Raw genomic sequence first — 8,203 nt, forward strand, 5'->3', positions numbered from 1 at the left:
TGTAAGGGAACAATAGCTTCATTGCATTAATCACAAGTCCTGAACCATTGTTCAACTTCCGTTGGGCTTTGAACTGCTAAAATAGGGGTGTTTCAGGGACTGTTGCAGAGCATTACAAAAACTTGGGTTGTTTTTTTTTTATTATTTACTATTTAAGTCAGGCCCTGCTTTACCTCTTGCTTAAGGTGACCAGACATCCCAATTTTTAACAATTTTTCCTGCATCCCACGGCGTTGTTTTAAAGTCCCAATTTCTGGAAAGAATGCACGACAAGCTAGAGTATACAGTTTTTGCCTGCCATGTGGCTATTTTGCCAGGACATGAGTTTTATCAATGGTGTCCCGCTTTACCAATGTTAAAATCTGGTCACCTTACGTCTTGCCTGAATGAGTATTGCTTCTACTTGAGAAGAAGGTGGGATTCTTTAGCTTTATCAGAACAGACTGAGAATTTTTAGCTCTTCCTATCGGTCCCTGGGAAGCCCATACTTCTTCGTCTATAAGTGGTAAACAATGGATGAGGTCTGCTCCTGAATTCATGCAAGTAGTTGTGTGAAATTTGAATGAAAGATCCAAAGTGGGGCTTTCTGACATAATCAGGAAGGCATGAGAGAACAGCATTTCTCCCCAGTCACAGCTCAAAGACTAAGAGGGGAAAATCAAATTAAGGGTTTACCAGACATTCCTTAGCCCAAGGTGGTATTTTTAGACAGAGGACCAAGAAAGGCTGGAAGCACTGAGAAAATGCTTATGTCTTCTTGCCCTCAACATTTAGGCAAACCAGGGACTCCGGAGGGTGGTGGAACACACAGACACAGATGAGAACTGCCCCAGACCCCTTCACCCCTGTTGAACCTCTTGGCAGAAGGAGTCTGCCAGGCTGCCCACATTGCCCAGGGCAATCCTGCCTCCAGTAGTCTCTCCCACATTGGGGAAAGGGTTTGGGTGGTCTTTTGGCTCTCTTGGGGAAGTCCCTTCAGAAGTTTCCCTGCTGGCCACATAGATGCCAAGTCTGGGAGCTCAGCCCTGAGAGCGGAGCCCAAGAGTATCCAGGTTAGACTGTTGAAATGTAATTGCAAAAGCCACAGATTTTTATTTTTTAATTTCTTCTCTCTCCTCTCTCTTCCTGAAGTGGCAATTTTTAAAAAGATTATCTAAGTCCAAATCAGAGTCCGGAGCCAACTGTTGTAGCTTCCTCCTTATGTCGGGGGCTGCCTGGTTAATAAACTTTTCCTTCAATAACACTTGATCCCTACATGAGTAGGGTGTGCATTTTCATGGCCTCCCTTAATTGTTCCAAAGATGTGGGGTTTTCTTCTTTTCCCTGATTAATAGTGGAAAGCACAAAATAATTTAGTGGTTTTCTTCTAAATCTCCAGAGACCCTCCAGGATTCAGGTTTGAAAGTGATTTCTTTTTCTTTTTATTTTCTTTAATCATTTTTATTGGGGGCTAATACAACTCTTATCACAATCCATACATCCATCCATTGTGTCAAGCACATTTGTACATTTGTTGTCATTATCATTTACAAAACATTTTCTTTCTACTTGAGCCCTTGGTATCAGCTCCTCATTTTATCCTCTCCCTCCCCAATCCTCCCTCACTCATGAACCCTTGATTAATTTATAAATTATTTTTTCATGTCTTACATTGACTAATGTCTCCCTTCACACACTTTTCTGTTGTCCATTCCCCTAGGAGGCGGTTATAGTTAGATCATTGTAATCACTTCCCCCATTCTCCCTTCCCCTTATCCTCCTGGGATGGCTACTCTCAATATTGGTCCTGAGGGGCCTATCTGTCCTGGATTCCCTGTGTTTCCAGCTCTTAACTGTACCCGTGTACATGTTTTGGTCTAGCCGGATTTGTAAGGTAGAATTGGAGTCATTATAATGGGGGGAGGAAGCATTGAAGAACTAGAGGAAAGTTGTATGTTTCCTCATTGCTATACTGCACTTTGACAGGCTTATCTCCTCCCCATGACCCTTCTGTAAGGAGATGTCCAGTTGCCTACAGACGGGCTTTGGGTCTCCACTCCACACTCCCCCTCGTTCACAATGATATGATTTCTTTTTTCTGGAGTTTTGATGCCTGATACCTGATTCCATTGATACCTCATGATCACACAGGCTAGTGTGCTTCTTCCATGTTGGCTTAGTTGCTTTTCAGCTAGATGACAGCTTGTTTATCTTCAAGCCTTTAAGACCCCAGATGGGATCTTTGGATAGCCCGGAACCAGCAGCTATCTTCACCAGATTTTCTTATGCACCCACTTTGTCATCAGTGATCATGTCAGCAAGGTGAGCATCATAGAATGCTAGGTTAATAGAGCAAAGTGTTCTTGCATTGAGGGAGTTCTTGAGTAGAGGCCCAATGTCTATCTGCTACCTTAATACTAAACCTATAAATATATGCACATAGATCTATTTCCCCATCATTATACATAAATATATTTACATATGTACATGCCTATATTTAGACATCTATAAATGCCCTTTGACTCCTGGTTCTTTCCTCTATTTCCTTTTACTTTCCTCTTGTCCCTCTATCATGATCAGCCTTCATTTGGGTTTCAGTAATTCCTCTCGGTTACATTGCCCTTGATCAAGCCCTACCCAGCCTCCTACACCCTCCTCGCCATTGTTTTAGGTCACTTGTTGCTCCCTTGTCCCTGGGTTTGTTAACACCCACTTCCTTTCCCCCACCTCCTCCTCTCCCATGTCCCCCGAGACCCGTCAGTCCCATGGGTTTCTCTTCCAGCTTATTTATCCCACCTATCTTATCTAGATAATAATATGCCAAAAATAAGACAGAGCAAAGCAAATCAACAACAACCATAATAGCAACAACAACAAAAAAACCAAGAACAACAAAAAAAGAAAAGCCTATAAATAGTTCAAGGTCTGTTTGTTGACCTTTAAGAGTGTTTTCCAATCAAGTCTGATGGAGTGCCATGCCCAGGCCCCAAAGTCTATTTTTGGTATTCTCCAGGGACTTCACTGCTCTGCTCCCCTTGCTGTTCTGCTGCATGCCCTTAGTATTTTGCTCTGGTGTGGTGGGGTTAGATTGGGCACAATTCTCACAGTGTGTCTCCAGTGTTGTCCCTAGTAGCACTAAGAGTCAGTGAGGGATGTCGAGTCTCATGGTGGGACCGGCCATATGGTCCTCTTTGTGCATTGGCTGCTTTGAGCAGGAATATCATCCTCAGGACTTGGTGGGCCAGGATGTGCTCCACTCTCTCTTCCTCTCCCTTTCTGTGCTCCTGTGTGCTCTGATCAGATATGTCACTCTCCCTGAGCTGTAGCTTCAGTGCTGTCCTCTGAAGTGAATTCTTTGGGGAGGGTGGGGGGACTGTCCATTCACAGAGTTGGGATTGGGCCCGCCCCCTCAGACCTCTCTCTTTATTCCCTGATTCATGCCAGTATATTGTATTCATGTCTTGGAGCACCGGATTGAAGTCTAGTCCTTCTTTCCCTGTGGAGATATAAACCACATCCTCCCCTTGAGTGGGTTAGTGCCTCCCTTACCCATTAATCACCCCCCCCTCCTTTTTAGTTGGATACCATATGTATTCCAGGATTTGGTCTGGCCCCTGCCATACTACCTGAATCTCACCCCAGGAATGTATATATACAGTAGCTTTTTCCCTATGACCCTTTTGCCTTTTTAAGCTTACCTCAGTGGACTTATGTTGTACTTGTCCTTTTGTGCTTGGCTTACTTTCCTTAGTATAATTTCCTCCAGTTCTTCCCATATTGCTATGTGCTTCAAGTGTTCATCACTGCTTTTTAGTGATGCATAGTACTCCATTGTATGTATGTGCCACAGTTTTTTAATTCATTCATCGCTTGATGGAAATTTGGGTGTTTCCAACTCCTTGCAATTGTGAACTGTGAAGGACAGATGAACATTGGAGAATAGATATCTGGCCCTTGTATGGTAACTCAATTTCCATCTGTTTTAGATATTGCAAAATCGATTTCTATAGTAGCTGTCCACCAGAAGTGGATGGTAGTTCCTATCTCACCACAGCCCCTCTAATACTTGTGGCTTTCTGATTTTGTGAATTGGGGTATCTTTGAGGGTGTTAGGTGGTATCTCATAATTTTTAAATTTTGCATTTCTCTTATGGCTAATGATCAGGAACATTTTCTCATATGTTTATTGGACATTCTGATTTCTGCCCATGTGAAACTTCTGTTCAAGTTCTTTTCCCAACTTCTCAGTCGGCAATTAGTTTGTTTTTTTCTTTTGGGAAGCTAGCAGAGTATTGTAGATTTTAGTAATAAGGTCTTTGTCTGATGTGTCATTGCTAAAAGTGGTTTCCTAGTCTGGGGCTCTCTTATAACTCTCTGGGTGAATTCATTCTATTTACACAGGTGTTTTATCTTCAGTATGTCCCACTTGTCAATTTGTGTCCTTCCCTATTTCTAATAGCCTATGTATCCCCAGAGCCAAAGTTCGCAGGTTTATCCCAATTCCCTCATTGATGGTGCTACTAGTTTGGGGTTTTACCTCAAGGTCTGTGATCTACCTTGAGTTTATTCTCGTGCATGGAGTGAGATAAGGGTCTTGCTTCATTTTTCTGCAGGTAAATATCCATTTTTTCCAGCACTACTAGTTAAAGAGGGCCTCTGCTTCACATTGGATATTTTTTTGACCCTTATCAAAGATCAGTTGTATGTATGCTGATGACATTATATCTGGGTTTTCAGTTCTTTTCCATTGGTCTGAGTATCTATCATTATACCAATACCATGTGGTTTTGACCACTGTGGCTGTATAGTATGGCTAAAGTCAGGTAAAGCAAGCCCTCCCACCCTGTCCTTCTTCTTGAGGAGTTCATTGATAATTCTGAGCTTCTTCCCCCTCCATATGAAGTTGGTAATCAGTTTTTCCAATTCTTTGAATAAAGGTAATAGTATTTGTATCAGGATAGCATTGAATTATATAGTGTTTTGGGCATGGGCAGAACTGACATCTTTACTATATTTAGGCTTCCAATCCATGAGCATGGGATATTCTTCCATTTGTTGAGGTCACTCTTGGTTTCTTGTAATAGTGTGCTGTTGTTTTCCTCATAAAAATCTTTTGCTTTTTTTTCAGTCAGGTATATACCTAGATATTTCAATTTATGCTTGGTTATTGTGCAGGGTACCACCTTTTTTATCTCCTCTTCTGTGGTCTTGTCCGATGTGTATAGCAGTCTGATAGATTTCAGTTTGTTGGTCTTGTATCCTGCCACTCTGCTATATTCCTCTATTGCTTCCAGTATTCCCCTTGTGGAGCTATTTGGATTTTCCATAAATAAAATCATATCATCTGCAAATGATAGTTTCACATCTTCCTTCTCCAGGCAAATATATTTGGTGTATTTTCTTTGCCTTATGCTGTTAGCTAAGACCCACAGAATGATGTTAAATAAGAGTGGGGACAAGGGGCATCCTTGTCTGGTCCCCTTTTTCAGTGGGATTGTTTTTGTGTTTTCTCCATTGACTACCACGTTGGCTGTTGGGCTTTCATATATAGCTTGTATTATATTGAGGAATTTTTCTATCATTCCTATCTTTTTGGTGTTGGATGTTATCTAATGCTTTTTCTGCATCTCTTGATATTATGTCGTTCTTATAGTTTTTCAAGTCAATGTGGTGAATAATACCAATGGTCTTTCGTATGTTGAACCATCCCTGCATCCCTGGTATGAATCCCACTTGGTCATGGTGAATTATTTGTTTTATATATCTTGTATTCTATTGGCCAGTATTTTGTTAAGGACTTTTGCATCGATGTTCATTAGGGATATTGGTCTGTAGTTCTCGATTCTTGTGGGATCCTTGCCCAGTTTGGGTATCAGAGTTATACTAGCTTCATAGAAAGAGTTCAGGGGGTTTCCATCTTTTTCCATGTTCTGGAAGAGTTTGTGTAAGATTGGTGTCAGTTCTTCCCTGAATGCTTGGCAGAATGCTCCTGTGAAGCCATTTGTTCCAAGGTTTTTTGTTGTTGTTGGTAATCCTGTGTTAGTCTGGGTACATTAGAAAAACAAATGCACAGAAACTCATATGTATAAGAGAGAGTTTTTATAAAGGGTAAGTGCACATCAAGAAAACATCTGAACCCAGTACTGCCCAAGCCCACAAGTCCAACATTAGCCCATTATGTCCAGCACCAATCCACAAAGTCCTCCTCCATCTCACAAAACACATGCAATGACACGAACTGCAGAAGGAAAGCTGAATCAGTAAACGTGTAATCAGTGTAAGACCTCAGTGCTGGCGGGGGTCTCCACACAGCTGCTCCAGTACCCAGGGATGCACTGGGGTAAGTCCATGTGGATTCTCCTCAGGGATGTCTTGTAGGAAGTGAGCCTTGCCAGCTGAAGCAGGGAACTGGCTAAGGCAGCTGTACCCTGTTCTGACCATCAGAAAGCAAGAGACTTGAGCACTAGAAAGGTGAGGCTCACCAAGCCATTTATCTCTCTGTCCTTCAATTAAACCCACATGTATTTATTGGCGAGGTTGGCACATTAAACTTTAACTATCTCAAATCCCTTGATAAACTTTTCTATTTCTTCTATTGCTATGGTTCTGTTGAGATTCTTGATATCCATCAGGGTTAGTCTAGGGAGGTATCATTTTTCCAAGAATTTGTCCGTGTCTTCCAAGTTGTTGAATTCATTGGTGTGCATTCCTTCTTAGAGCTGTGTAATTATTCTTTTGATTTCATTAGGGTCTGTTGTAATGTTCCCTGTTTCGTCCTCTTTTTGCTTCTGAAATTTGTTCCTTCCTTTCTTTGGTTGGGTTTATCTGCTATCTGCTAATTCTGTTTATCTTTTCAAAGAACCAACTTTTAACAGCATTAATTTTTTCCATATTTTTTATTATCCCTCTGCTGAATCTCAGCCCTGATTTTTATTATTTCTTTTCTTTTGTTTTTAATAGGATTGTCCTGCTGATTCTTCTATAGTTGCTGTAAATTTTGTGCCAGCATATCAATCACAAGTCTCTCTTCCTTTTTCATGTGTGCATGTATTACTATCAAACTTGCTCTTATAAATGCCTTTGTTGTGTCCCATAGGTTTTGGTATGTCACGTTCTCATTCTCGTTGGTTTCTAAACATTTCCTAAGCTCATCTCTAATCTGGGCGAATACACACTCCTTTTACAATTGACTTATTCATCTTCCAATTTTTTGCCCTTGTTTTCTTCATCTTCCTTTTGTTAATATCTAGCCTTATGACACAATGGTCAGAGAGAGAGGTCTGTATGATATCAATGTGCTTAAATTTATGCAGTTTCTACTTGTGCCTCGGTATGTGTATTATCTTAGAATATGTAACATGTGGGCTCAAAAAGAATGTGATTTTTTTTGTATTTGGGTGGGCAGCTCTGTAAATATCTATCAGGTTAAATTGTCTAAGTGTAGTGTTTAGATCTGTAGCCTCCTTGTTGAGTTTCTTTCCCTATGATCTACCTTTCTCAGAGCGTGGTATGTTGAAGTCACCCACTATAATTGTTGAGACTATGATTTCTTTTTTCATCTTTGGACTGTTTGATAGACATATTCTGTGGGTCTCTTGTTCAGGGAATGTATATTTAAAATGCTTAGTAGTTCTTGGTCTACAGTTTCCTTGAGCATTATCTAGTGTCCCTTCTTATCTCTTTTTATGGTTTTCACTTTGAGGTCAATTTCATCTGAGATTAGGACTGCAACCCCTGCTTTTTAGGAATTGCTATTTGCTTCATAGGTTTTTCTGCAACCTTTGCTTCCCAGCCTATTTTTGTCTGTAATCTTGAGGTCTGTCTCCTGTAGGCAGCAGATTGACGGGTTGTATTTTCTAAGCCTGTCTGCTAGCCTCAGCCTTTTAATGCCTGAATTCAATCCATTGATATTCATGGTTATTACCGCATTTCCCTGAAAGTAAGACATCCCCCGAAAATAAGACTTACTTACAGTTTTGCCTCTCACTAAAATATAAGGCATCCCCCCAGAAAATAAGACCTCCCCCAAAATAAGGCCCCCTGAAGCTACCATAACTCTGGACTCTTGACCATAGCAGTGGGCGCCGCTGCCCAGCTCACTGTTGGCTGCAGCACAGCCAGAGCAGACAGGAAGTGCGAGGTCTCTTTTAATAAGACAATAAACAATAAATGTGTACTGTATTCTTCTTCATGGAAAAATAAGATATCCCCTGAAAATAAGACC

This window comes from Echinops telfairi, unplaced genomic scaffold (assembly GCF_000313985.2).
Source record: "Echinops telfairi isolate 266 unplaced genomic scaffold, ASM31398v2 ScPeMD7_7469;HRSCAF=8507_1, whole genome shotgun sequence".
Lineage (NCBI taxonomy): Eukaryota > Metazoa > Chordata > Mammalia > Afrosoricida > Tenrecidae > Echinops > Echinops telfairi.